We start from the raw sequence: 14,295 nt of genomic DNA on the forward strand, positions 1-14,295 counted from the left end.
GGCTATAGTATTGACAAGGAAGCTTGAGATAATGATAATGAACTATTATCTGGTCATCTGTGATAAGTCTGTCTGCTAAGAGCAGAAATTTTGATAAATTATGGTTTTAAATGAATGACAATTTCATTCTTTTTACACATCAAAAGATATGAGAAAAGTTCAATTTTAGAATTATTTTTTAATCAGAAATAAGGAACTGGTTGGTAAAGTAAAAATGATAGGAGCACTGAGAGGAAGTTGACCATTCCAACTTAGAATTTTTGATAGAGATATAGAGGAAAACTAGATTGTATGGCATGCATTTAAGATTTTTTTTTTAACTGGATTCCCTTATCTGAGCCAGGGTGGATATAGAGTGGCTAATCATTAGCCTGACCTCATTGCTGATCAGTAAGGAATATCCGACCTTCTCCCACTTGGGCCAGTTTGTCTTTTCTTATTCATCCTGATGGTCCCTGCCTTATTTTTGTTGAATTTAAAGCAGAGACAGAATAACCCTTAGTCTTACTACTAACTAAGCTGCAAAGCTTCAACAATCCACTATCCTTAGCCTCTTTATTATCACGGATTATTGTATGGGCACTATCCATAGCAAGAACACTACTTTTTCAAAGAAGTCATCTAACTAAACCCCTACCTGAATAAGAATCACTTCTATACTCTAACACAAGTGGTCCATTCAACTTTCACCTGAAGTCACCAAGGGGAATGTATTGATCTACCAAGGTAGGCCATCTCATTATTGAATATTTTTGTTATGACAGCCTGAAATTTGTTCCTTTCTAGATTCCATGTTTGCTCCTTCTCCTGACATCTACAACTAAGAAATAAATTTAATCCCTCATTCACATGGCAATTCTTCTAATACTTGAAGAAGCTGTCACACCCTCTCCTATTTATCTCTTCTTATTGCCTAAAAATAGTTTATTTCCATCTTATATATGAGGCATCTGAAGCTGAGATAAGTTAAATAACTTTTAAGGGGTTACACATCTAATATATAGGTCAGGGTTGGAACTCAGGTGTTCTTGAAGAAAGAGAGGGAGTCAGGGAATGAGAGAAGAGAGAGACAAGGACAGAGACAGAGACCAAGAGTTATAGTAGTGTTTCTTGGAGTCAGGAAGACCTAGCTTCTAATTATTATTCTTATATATTTCTTTTGAAAAAATATTTTATTTTTCTAATTATATGTAAAAGTTTTCATTTTTATTTATTTATTTATTTTTTAGGCAATGGGGGTTAAGTGACTTGCCATGGTCACACAGCTAGTAAGTGTCCAAGTGTCTGAGGGCCGGATTTGAACTCAGGTACTCCTGAATTCAGGGCCGGTGCTTTAACCACTGTGCCATCTAGCTGCCCCTCATCATTTATTTATTTTTTTTTTAAATTTTTTAGTGAGGCAATTGGGGTTAAGTGACTTGCCCAGGGTCACACAGCTAGTAAGTGTTAAGTGTCTGAGGCTGGATTTGAACTCAAGGTCCTCCTGACTCCAGAGCCGGTGACTCACTCATTATTTTTAAAAAGTTGAATTTCATATTCTCTCTCTCCCTCACCCACCCCAAGGGGGTAAGCAATTTGATATAGGCTATACATATGCAGTCATGTGAAACATATTTCCATATTAGTCACTTTGTGAAAATACAGAATCCTTCCCCAAAAACAAACAAGAAAAATAAAGTATGCTTCAATTTTCCTTCAGAGTCCATCAGTTCTTTTTTCTGGGGGGTATATAGAATTTTTCATCATGAGTCCTTTGGCATTTTCTTAGATCATTATATTTCTGAGAATAGCTGTCATTTACAGTTGATCATTGTACAACATTACTGTTACTGTGTACAATCTTCTCCTGATTCTGCTCATTTCACTTGACATCAGTTCACGTAAGTCATTCCAGATTTTCCTGAAAATATCCTGGCTGCTACATTTAAAAGCACAATACTAATTAATCGCAATTATATAACTTGTTCAGCATTCTCCAATTGATGGACATTCATCAATTAAATTTTGAATTTAACCTAATTAAAGTTTTCCATTTTAATACCCTGTAATGCTCTCTATCTCTTGTTTGTTCATAAATTCTTCCCTATATCCATAGATCTGACAAGTAAACTGTTCCGTGCTCCCCTAATTAGCTTATGAAATTACCTTTTATTATTATATCATGTTATCATATTATCATTATATGTTGCTTAATCATATTGCATTTTATTAAATAATGTATACATTTTGACCTTATCTTGGTTGTATAGTGTGAGATATTGTTCTACACCTATTTTTTGCCAAACTGTTTTCTAGTTTCCCTGGTAATTTTTGTCAGATAGTGATTACTTATCCCAACAGCTTGGATCTTGGCATTTATCCAAACTCTAGATTACTATAGTCATTTTACTCCACTGTGTATTGTGTAATCTATTCCACTGATCCACCATTCCATTTCTTAGCTAGTACCAAATTGTTTTGATGATTACTGCTTTGTAATAAAGTTTGAGCGCTGGTATAGCTAAGCCACTTTCTTTCCCATTTTTTCAATTTCCTTGACATTCTTGATCCTTTTATTATTAATTCTGACACTTTCTAGATTTGTGGCCATATGAAATTACTTAATATAGTGGAAACTTCAGTTTGTTTATCTTTAAACTGGAGATAATAATACCTGAATTACTTACCTCATTGAGTTTGTGAAAAGCTTAAATGAGATGAGTGTAAAAAACTTTAAAGCACTATACAAATGGGAGATTTTAATTGTTTCTACATTATCTTCATTACTAATACCATGAGTCTTCCATGAAGAATTTCCGGGAAATATATAGATGATCATTTCTTAGTAGGTGAACATAGGAAGGTTCTCTAGGCTTCATAGTTTACCCTTACAAATTAAAATCCAGTCCTGACAGTACAGATAAGACAAATAGATGTCCAATTCCCAATTCGGGGTATCCTGACTTTCATGCTGGATCCACTTAGAGTCTTTGATAATTATTTAAGCTGATGGCATTGAAAACCATGCAAAACTACTTGCTCATTTTTGTCATAGACATTATGGATGGCTGGATGAACAGTTGACTAAACGATACTTGGTCACATGCATCAGTTTTTCCTCCTTGCTTTCAACAGTCTCCAGAATATTTCCTTGGACACATATATCTAATTGTGCCATGCCATCAGGGGAAATTGAGGTATAGGTGATTCCAAAAGAAAAAACTTCTGCTATTGTGAATTCAATGGTTGTCAATGTAGCACCAGTGTCAGCAGTAACTTGGTAGTCATGGCCTCACTAGATATTTCCATAGAAGTTGCTACTCTGCTTGTGTGTGTGTGTGTGTGTGTGTGTGTGTGTGTGTGTGTGTGTGTGAATTTCCACCTATATTGCAGCACCAGAGTAATATTGGTATTCAAATATTGGCTGGGAATTTGGATAGCCCACAATACTCCACACATTTCATTGGACAGGTATAAAAATAATGGAATTTGGGTTCTCTTCAGAACAAATACAGACAAATCATTCTAAGAATAGGAACTGACTGTTAAATAGGACTCCAATCCTAATCATACTAGGATTCTCCACATTAGGGTGTCCATGTTCCTTATTGCTTTAAGCAAATCTAGAAATAAGATTAGAAAATCATATGGTAGAGGTGTTTGGGTGTAAGTGATACTTTTCTAAAATGAATAGTACAATAAGCACTAATGAGTGATGAAAGGCTATATTGAACACAATCTGTGACCTATGTGTATATTTTGTACAATAGTAATGCATTAAACAGTACCTATATTCCATAAGAGTGAATCCCCATATCTAAATACTATATATTACAGGGAATGACTATAGCAGAAGCCAATATCTATGTATTAGTTCATTGGTGAGTTACTCTATAAGAGAAAATGGAAACATGGCTAAAAATCATGGTATACTACAACATATCAGAAATCAACATTATAGACTGGCCAAAGGACAATGGAGAAATACATAGTGGTTATAAATAGGTTATGCCATATCACCAATGAAGAATTATGCAGAAGGATCAGGTAAGAAACATCTGAGAGCTATGTGAATAGAAAAGAAAATGGTCTGGTTGTATAGAAAGAGCAAAGGATAAGGAATGGACAATATACATGCAACACTCTTATCACATAATGTCAAAAATGTGAAAGGAACTTCCTCTACCATAATCATGAACCAAGTATGGATGATGGATAGGAGGACATGAACAATGAAAATGGAAGATACACACATATTCATGAACTATTATCTATACTTTTTGAGAGATTGCCCATGTTGATGAGGTTATAGATCTATCAAAATATTGAAATGATATGAAAATGATGAACATGATGGTGTATTTGTTCAATAGTATCAGAAATGTATAGTAAAAGAATCAGTCTTAGAAGAGACATCAGAGAATATGTAATTTTAGATAGCTGTAGTTATTAGTAATATATTCCTTTTGGCAAACTATAGCTTCCATTCAGAAATTTAATTGCTTTTTAATTTATTTTTCAGAAATTTAATTGTTAGAAAGGATCAAGGGGACAGTTTGGGCTTAGGACCTTCTGAAACATTTGAGGATAACTATTAAACATTTGGAGCTCTTTTCTGAGTTTCAGGATTCATTGGCCTCTGGTAGTTCATTTATGGTACTAAGCCAAATAGGCACTGTGACACTAAAGCAGCATTTAATCCTTATCCAGTTCATCCAAACTTAATCAGCCTTTATCAAGTTCATCCAAACTTTACTTTTCTTATCTAAAAGATTTTCTTATCTATGTTACTTACATCAGACTTTCTTCCCATTTTTAGAGCTGTGTGTGGGAGAAAATACTATTCTTGCTACCTTGCTTGCCAACCAAAGAACACTGTCTTTGAACAGATGATGAATTAGTGGTTTATTCCCATTCTGGGATTGGATGTAAGAGTGATTTCTAATGGAAACAAGTAGATTTGTCCCTTTGGTAAATAATATCTTTTTTTCTAAGCCAAATGGCAGTCTTTGGAAATAAGTCCTCATACAAATTTGAGTTCATTTTTATATTTTTGAGTCCTTTAGTACTTTTCAAACACTAGGAATTATGAATAGAAGGAAAAGAAAAATGAATGTTATAATTCCAGTAAATACCAGCAAGGTGAATAAACAAAGCAGGTGCTAAGAAGATATCATGGTATCCTCTGCTAAAGGTATGTAGTATTCCTGCTGTTTTCTTTTATTTGTGAGGAGTTTTGATGTGCACATTTTGAAAATAGTGTTTAAAAACTGGATTCTTACGTCAAACTTTTGAATAATATGTATAGGTTTGTGAACAAAACACGTTCATGTATATTTCTCTAGTAGTAGGGATTTATAAAGGTAAAATGTAAAGAAAATTGACAATGTAAGCTATCTGTCACATAAATTGTAATGACAATTATGTTTTGCTAACAAGTACTTTTTAGCTGATAATTATACATGTAATCTCATTTAAATAACATATTTATAAGCCATTTTGTTAACTGATATACACTGTAATGTTAGAGTCTGTTTAAATTCTATTCTGTGTTGTATTGTGCCAACATCAAGACTTTAAAAGCATTTAAGTTTGAAAACAATACATACAGGTAGAAATTATTTTTGCATATGGGTGTAAAACTATTCATTACCCAGTTCACCAGCCCTCCTTCTTTGAAGGTGCATTGTTTGGATAACTTTGAAAAAAAAAACATCTTTATGAGGTTTAAGTCCCTGTCTCCTTGTCAGTCCAATCATTGCATTTAGATCACTTTTGGGAAAACATAGATTTATTGACTCATGTTAGTTAAAGTTAATAGGAAATATTTGTCCCTTCGAGTGTTGTTGTTGCCTTTAACCGTTTTGATTTATTGAAACATTGAAATCAATATTGGCTTACTTATTTTTCATAATAAGTTCAGTGACACAGAAGTAGATTTTATAAGTAAATTCCTTTTTTTTTCTTTTTAAAGCCCCGAACATGTTGCTCTGTATGCAAAGTGTAAAGTGAACTTACAAGCAGTTTTTTGGCAGTTTTTAAATGAATTGTTAATTACTTTTTCTGCTCAAATTCCTGCAAGCTCATGGTAGTTGATGAGTTATCATGTTGCAGCCAAATAATTCTGAAGTCATTTCATAAACATAGTTATTTAACCTAAATTGGATTCTCCATCAAACGAGACAAATCAATTTTAAATGCCATATTCTTGTGAATTTCAAGAACACCATTTACACTTAAAGACCTTACATTATACAGGTTCTTACATTTCTACAAAGGAGGGTCTGGCCAAAGAAGATTGGCATTAAGGAATGCTCAAATTTTCCCACAAAATGACTATATCAATGTAATACCTATGCTATGTACTTCTTTTAAGAATTTATAACTTCTTAATCATATAATTTGAAATTTCTTTGTAGACTAAATTTGGCAAAGGTTACCAATTGCTTCATGATCTGTTGTCACGGTAACCACAAAATCTATAAAGAATGATTTGTTCTTTTATACTTTGAGAATTCATGCAATTTATTTCAGAGATTTATATCTTTGCAGATACAGTATATAAAATGTTTGCTTAGCTTAAAAAATGGATGAGAGCAAGGGTACTGATATTTGTAAAGATAGTTCCATATGTTGGAATTGGAATATTTGATGTCAAAATACTTGGTTCCTTACCTACTGTCCTATTTGGATAGTGATGAGGCTCCTCAACATCTAAGCACTAGAAATAGTTTGGTAACAGCAACAATGTGAAGATAAGAGTTGTAGCTTGTTTTGACTCCATTAACTATCCATATGATCATAATATCCTAAGGCTTGAATTTTGCTTTTGTGTTCAATATTCTGTGTATAGGAGATGAGTTTTTCTTGTCTCTCCTAACCCTCTCCCAAAGAGAAAGGTAGTCATATCCTTCTTATCACAATTGTTTCCTGATTCTACACTGACCCTTGAGTCATTTTGTGTAGACTATAATACTCCCAGTATTTTTTGAACCTATTCTCATTTACTAAAGAGATCTGTCCTGGGCCCAAGGAGCTGGAGTCTCTTAACACTTTGGGGCAGTGGTCTCAAACTGCTTCACGAACAATTGCACATCCCTGACTATTTAATGATCAGTTCTACATGTCCACAATAACTAGAATCTTTGGTCTGGGTGATAGAAGGTTATTTGGCTTGCTGATTGATATCTGTACTTTTTTTTTCTGTATCCTTCCAATAGACTTAGTATCCAAGTAAGCTATTTCCTTTATCCTGTCATTTGAACCCAAGTTCTGTTTGGCTTGTCATCAACTAATACACATTTTCTGAACTATCCAAATATCAAATATTTTCCATTTGGTACAGGGAGCTCTTAACTTTTGTAGTATACTGGTGAAGCCCATGGATTATATTTCAGAATTATGTTTTTAAATGAATAGCATAAAATAGATATATTGGGAAAAGAAATAATTTAAATTGAAAAATAGAAATATACAGACATTTATATGTGTGTATTTTAAAAAACAACAGTCCATGTACCCCAGATGAAGAATACCTATTCTAATAGACCCTGCCTGAACATGTAGTAAACAGGCATGGCCTTTGAGTGTTCAGAATCATATCTAAAGCAAGATGAATTCCTGATAACTATGAATAGAGGGGGTTTGGGGTGGGGCTAAAGGGTAGGATAAGAGGGAGGAAGCAGAGGACAAGACAAAGACAGGATGGAAAAAGAAAATAAGTGTGTTGCAATCTCGAAGATGTTTCCACATTGATGAAATCATAGATCTATCAAAGTATAAAAAGAAAGACTGATTTAATATTTTTCTATAAAGTTTTCTATAGAGTGTGACGATAGTTCTTTGATCATAGGAATGGTAAGTTTCTACATTGTATTATATTGAAAGAAAACTAAAGGACTACCATATAAATCTAGTTTCATAAATAAAGAAGTGAGACATTATGTAATGGAAAGAACATAGAATCTGAAGACAGGTATTCCTAAATTTTGAATTCCTAGTATGTAAAATAAGGTAGGTTTTGATTAAATTAATTTCTAAAGCCTTTTTCAGTTTGTTGATTCTCTGCTACTGTTATTGGTAAAATAGACTTTTTCCTAATTAAGTCTATTTTTCTTCTTTAGGAAAATTACTTTTTGAATTTGCCTGTATAAATCTCATACCTGGGTTATTGCAATAGTCTACTGGTTGTTTTTGCTACTAAATTTTCTTCTTGCTTCCTGTCAATCCTTAATCCAGCTGTCCAATTGAACTTCCTAAAGTGCCAAAGTCTGATCATGTCACCCTCATACCTACCCACCATTAAATTATATCCCAACGTCCTCCCTACTGTTTCTAGAAACAACATTAATATCCTTGGGCTTTTAAAGTCCTCCACAACCAGGCCCCTTTCCTACTTTTTCAATCTTATACCTTCTTCCCTCTACCTGCCCCATGCCATGCACCCTGTGATCCAGGGATCTACTTGCTGGTTCCTTGCACATGACATTCCATCTCCCAACTCATGTCATTTTCACTGACTGCCACTTATCCCTGGAATGTTCTCCCCCCAATTTCTACTTCCTAGTTTTCTCTGGCTTCCTTAAAATCTCAGCTAAATTCCACTCTTTACCAGATGAGCTTTCCAAGTTTTCCTTGATTTTAATGAATTTTCCCTGAGATTAATTCCAATTTAACCTGTTTTCTACATAGCTATTTGCATATTGTCTCCTCTCAGATTGAGCTTCACGGAGCAGGAACTATTTTTTTTTTGTCTTCTTTGTATCCACCTAGTAGTTAGCACTGTAGGGCCGCCAGGTGGTGCAGTGGATTAGAATGCCAGGCCTAGAGTCAGGGAAACTCATCTTCCTGAGTTTCAAATCTAGCCTAGACACTTATTAGATGTGTAACCATGTTTGCCTTAATTCCTCATCTGTAACAATGAGCTGAAAAGGAAATGGAAAACTATTACAGGTTTTTTTGGTTTGTTTTGTTTGCCAAGAAACCCCCCAAAGTGACATGAAGAGTCAGACATGACTGAAAGACAACTGGTCAACAACAAAAACTTAGCACAGTGCCTAGCATAGGGTAATGTAAGGGCTAAAATTCTAGCTATACTGTCTAAAATATCTAATGAGTGGTCACCAATAAATTATAAGCTTTAGCAAGAGTTAACTTTTAAGCATTTATTAAGGAGAATAAGAATTTGGTAAAGAGAGAGAGAAGAGCCTAGATTCATCTATCTATTAATAGGAGAGCGCATTTCTAGCTCCCTTCCTCCACCAGAGTCCTCAGGAAAAAGAGTGAGTCAGAGCGCCAGCCTCCCCCTTCCTCCTCCCTCCAGCCAATGTCACTTCCTGACACCAACGAAAAGATGCATGGTCTTGCCCTCAGAGACCTTCTCCTTATGGTGGAGCTTTCCTACAGTAAGTCTCCAGCAGGTGGCGTCATTCCAATCATTACAGTCCCCGCTTTGTTTCTTCAAGAAATGGGGTGTTTCTTTGATGAAACAGTCAAAAATAACAGAATATAATACCCTATGATAACTAACTATAACTAACTATATTGTTAATAACAATACAGAAAAGGGAGAGAGGGAAAGTTTTGTCCAGAGGGGCAGTCCCTCATGAACCGATGCTTTGGCATTGCTCCTGCCACAGTCACCATCTGTAAAGTCTAAAATTCTAGCTATACTGTCTAAAATATCTAATGAGTGGTCGCCAATAAATTATAAGCTTTAGCAAGAGTTAGACTTTTAAGCATTTACTAAGGAGAATAAGAATTTGGTGAAGAGAAAGAGAAAGGCCTAGATTCCTATCTATTAAAGGGAGAGAGCATTCCTAGCTCCGCTCTCCACCAGAGTCCACAGAAAAGAGAGAGAGTCAGCGCCAGGCTCCCCCTTCTTCCTCCCACAAGCAAACGTCACTTCCTGATGCCAAAGAAAAGACGCATGGTCTGGCCCTCAGAGACCTTCTCCTCATGGTGGAGCTTTTCTACAGTAAGTCTCCAGCAGGTGGCGACATTCCATTCGTTATAGTAAGGGGCGTAATAAAACCTGGTTGAATGACTTGAGTCTATCCTAAATGTTTCAAGGCAATGTTCACATAAAATCATGCAAGTTTATGTCAGGAATAGTTATTGACCACAATTAAGCATCACAGAGTTAGAGCTGATAGGATTTATATGGGTCACCTGGTTCAACCACCCCATTTTGCAGATGTAGAAACTGAGTTCTAGAGATGAGAAGTGATTTGTGTAGGGTCACCTATTTAGTGCTTAGTGGAAGGACCAGGTGTAGAAGTCAGTTCTGATTTCCAGCTCATATTATGGATGAAAAACACTATGTAAATTGCATAATTCAATATCATTGAGAATTAAATGTACAGATAAAAGATGCACTTTGATAAGATATAGTCTGCAACAAGATATTTTATAAAATGAATGAGTCCTACAAAATGTAAGTCACTTCTCAGTGTTTGAGGCAACTCTCAAAGATGTTGAGTTTAGAGAAATTGCTGATCTGCAACTAGAGAAGGAGGCACCTCACCTGAGAGTTCCTTATCCATACTAGTGAAACCTCATGTACAATTTCTCTCTTTATCCATAATTGGATAGGGATACTCCAAAAAAGGAAGGTCTTAGGGAAATAGATGTTGTCAGTATTGTTTGCTTCCTGTATTCATCATCATATTCACTGCTATTAGTTTGCAATGCATTGAGGGCTAGGGACTTATTTTACTCTGTAATGTAAAAATTAATTAATATTTGTAGAACATCTATGAGATATGAGGCACTGTGCTAAACCTCCACGGGGCTAAAATTGTCCATTAAGGAACAAGAGGCTATTTATTATAATAATCAAAATGGCAGAATGTGATGACTATTTAAGAAAAGAGAAAAGCAAAATGCTATAGGAACATAGGGCAAAGAGAAGTTCTTTGCATTTGGAAAGATCAAGGAGAGCTTCTTAGCATTTGATTTGGGGCTTGAAGGATGTTGGCAATCAGAGTAGGTGGGGTGTACTTTCCAGGTGGAGGGAATCTGTGAGCAAAGGATGGAGTCAGAAAAGTCATTGGATTAGAGAATGTTGAATAGTCCATTGCAATGGAAGCATAGGGTGCATAGGGGAAAAGTGGATGATTAAGCTAGAAAAGTATTTTGAGCTAAATATGAGAGACTCTTGAGTGCCTATCTAAGGAGCTTGGACTTTGTTAGTAATTATAACTTTAATTTATATAGAGCCCTAAGGTTAGCAAAGCACTTTATATACATATTCTCATTTGTCCCTCATAATCATCCTGTGAGTTAGGTGTTATTATTCCTATTTTACAAATGAAAATGATAGTCAGGATTCAGTGACATTCCCAGAGTTATACAGATAGCAGATGTTGATGTCTGGATTTGAATTCAGGTCTGCCTTACTCCAGATGCAGTACTTTACTCAATATTCCACACTGACTCTTCATAAAAACATTGAGGGAGATGACATTTTTATAAAACAGTCATTTTGGGGGCACTCTATACATACATATGGATAGATATATAAATAGATTGATAGCTGTAAACAATAACTATTAGCGACTATTATGAAAATTTGAAAATTACTTTCCTGAGGTTAAACAAAAAAGCTTACAGAAGAAACTGTCTTCCACAATAGGTAGTATGCTAAATGTGAAACAGGGAAAACCTGGGCTCCTGTTTCTACCTCTGGTTCTTACTGCTGTGTGACCCTGGGCAAGTCACTTTTCCATTCTGTGCATTTAGGTTCCTATCTGAACACGAGGATTTAATGATCTTTAAGGCCACTTCTAGCTCAGTCGATGACCCAATAGCCCTAAGTAATTTGGCCCAATGTACCCAGTATTCAGCTCGTCTAGTCTTGTAGAATATAAGAAATTTAAAAATACAGTTTCCTTTCATAAGCCTGATACCAAGCATCTGGATTTTCTAGACAGTCATCATTCATAGTTATATTTAACCCATGCTATCTAGTTCTTTAAGGATTAATATTAACCTTCCACCAACATTGTGCTATGATTCTCACTGTGGTAATGTGGCAACCGTGGGAGTCAAGCTCTAGGGGGTCCTAGCAAGTTGGGAAAGATTCTAGTGCAAACTTCTAAGAGACCTGTATGTGTGTCATTGAAGATACCAGCTCAGATAAGTCACATGGTAATGCCTTTTTTTCTAGACTAAGCAACATTGGAAGACATTCTACAAGTCACCGTAGGATAAACCTATGAAATCACAGATCCTTGCTAGGAATTAAATATAACAAAGTATTATGTATATATTAGCTTTATTGATTTTCATGACAACTTTGTATGGTTTCTTTGTTCATGGATGACCATAACGAAAAATTGATCACCTACTGACCAATGTCTAGTGGTGAATATATGAGAAAAAAAAATGGACTTCAGGCCTATATGTGCCTTATCTGTGCTTCGCAGTGACATAGGAGTCCAGAGAATAACACAGTTATTAGATCATATAGAAATGTTGGAATTCTTGGATTTCTAAACATAAAAAACCTTGTCCATATGAATGAAGAGGTGAGATAGAGTAGGAGGAGATAATCATACTTATGTTGTACTCATTACTTCGTTCATACCCAAAATATACATAAATTACATCTTACGATAGTCTTGTAAGTAGGCAATGAACATGCTATTATTGCATTTTAAAAATGGGGAGACCTGGGTGGGGCACCTACGTGTGCAGTGGATAAAGCACCAGCCCTGCATTCAGGAGGACCTGAGTTCAAATCCAGCCTCAGACACTTGTGCTTACTAGCTGTATGACTCTGGGCAAGTCACTTAACCATCATTGCCACACCTCCCCTCCAAAAAAAAAAAAAAAGCGAGACCTGAATTAGAGGTTAAATGAATATTCATGGTCACCCAGCTAGTAGCTAGCTACTTGGGGGTTTGGATGAGATGGCCCTTAAGCTCCCTGTCAACTCTAAGATTCCAGTATTCTGATTTGTATGAGGTACCATAAATGACATAAAAGACATTAATGTGGAACACATCATGAGAAAAGGAGTTGAACTGGCTATTTAGGGAAATCAAGAGACCAATAGGTACTACTAGTGCTTAGAAGGTCTATCACAAAGTCTATACCATGTTGGGAAGAATCTGCTATGGAATATTTATAGGCAGAGGGGATGCAAACATTCAATATAATTTAGACATGTGTAGTCATGCAAAACATTTACCACATTAGTCAGGCTATGAAAGAAAACAGCCAGAAAAAAAACACCACTTTATAAAAAGGAAATAAAAATAATGTTTCAATATGTATTAAGACACCATCAGTTATTTCTCTGGACATGGATTGTATTTTTCATAAATCTTTCAGAATTTTCTTCGATCATTTTATTGGCTGAAAATAGCTAAGTAACTCACAGCTGATCATCTTATAAATTGCTGTTACTTTGTATAGAGTACATTTTACTTTGTATAAGCTCATGTAAGTCTTCCGGATTTTCTAATAGCATCCTGCCCATCATTTTTCATAGCACACTAGTGTTCCAATCTCATTGCACAGTTTGTTCAGCCTTCCCCCAATTTATGGGCATCTCCTAAATTTTGAATTCAACTTTTTGTTTTTATCTCTTTTTGGATACTGACCTGGTAGTGGTATTACTAGGTTAAAAAGTATGCATGGCTTTATAGCCCTTTGGCCATAGTTCCAAATTGCTGTATAGAATGGTTAAATCAATTAGTTCACAACTTTACCAAGAGTGCATTAGTGTCTCATTTCTCCCATATCCCCTGCAGCATTTGTCATTTTCTTTTGCTGTCTAATCTGATAGGTTTGAGGTAGTACCCCAGAATTGTTTTGACCTGCATCTCTCTAATCAATAGTGCATTAGAACATTTTATTTTCATATGGCTATAGGTAGCTCTGATTATTTCATCTGAAAACTTCATATCCTTTGATTATCCATCATTGGGGAATGGCTTTTATTTTAACAGATTTGACATAGTTCTCTATGTGGTTGAGAAATGAAGCCTGTCAGACAAATTTGCTTCAAATTATTTTTCATAGTTACTATTGATAACAGTATTTCCCTCCATCCTATTTCCTCCTGTGATGTTTAAAATCAAGTGTGTGGGGGGCAGCTAGATGGCACAGTGGATTGAGCACTGGCCCTGGAGTCAGGAGTACCTGAGTTCAAATCCGGCCTCAGACACATAACACTTACTAGCTGTGTGACCCTGGGCAAGTCACTTAACCCCAATTGCCTCACTAAAATTAAAAAAAAAAAATCAAGTGTGTGGTCCCCCTGACCTGACCCCAGTGTGGGGGAGAAATTAGCTAAGATTTACTGAT

General features: G+C 35.4%; 1 long non-coding RNA gene across 1 annotated transcript in view; it reads left to right on the plus strand.

Annotated features, from left to right (window-relative positions):
• The first annotated feature begins 4,841 nt into the window (after nucleotides 1–4,841).
• The window catches only part of LOC122730478, a 387,036-nt gene continuing 377,582 nt past the window's right edge, over nucleotides 4,842–14,295 (plus strand). The window contains exon 1 of the long non-coding RNA XR_006353510.1: nucleotides 4,842–5,173. This is a non-coding gene — a long non-coding RNA (uncharacterized LOC122730478). The remainder of the gene's footprint in view (nucleotides 5,174–14,295) is intronic.

This window comes from Dromiciops gliroides, chromosome 6, assembly GCF_019393635.1.
Source record: "Dromiciops gliroides isolate mDroGli1 chromosome 6, mDroGli1.pri, whole genome shotgun sequence".
In the NCBI taxonomy this organism is placed as follows: domain Eukaryota; kingdom Metazoa; phylum Chordata; class Mammalia; order Microbiotheria; family Microbiotheriidae; genus Dromiciops; species Dromiciops gliroides.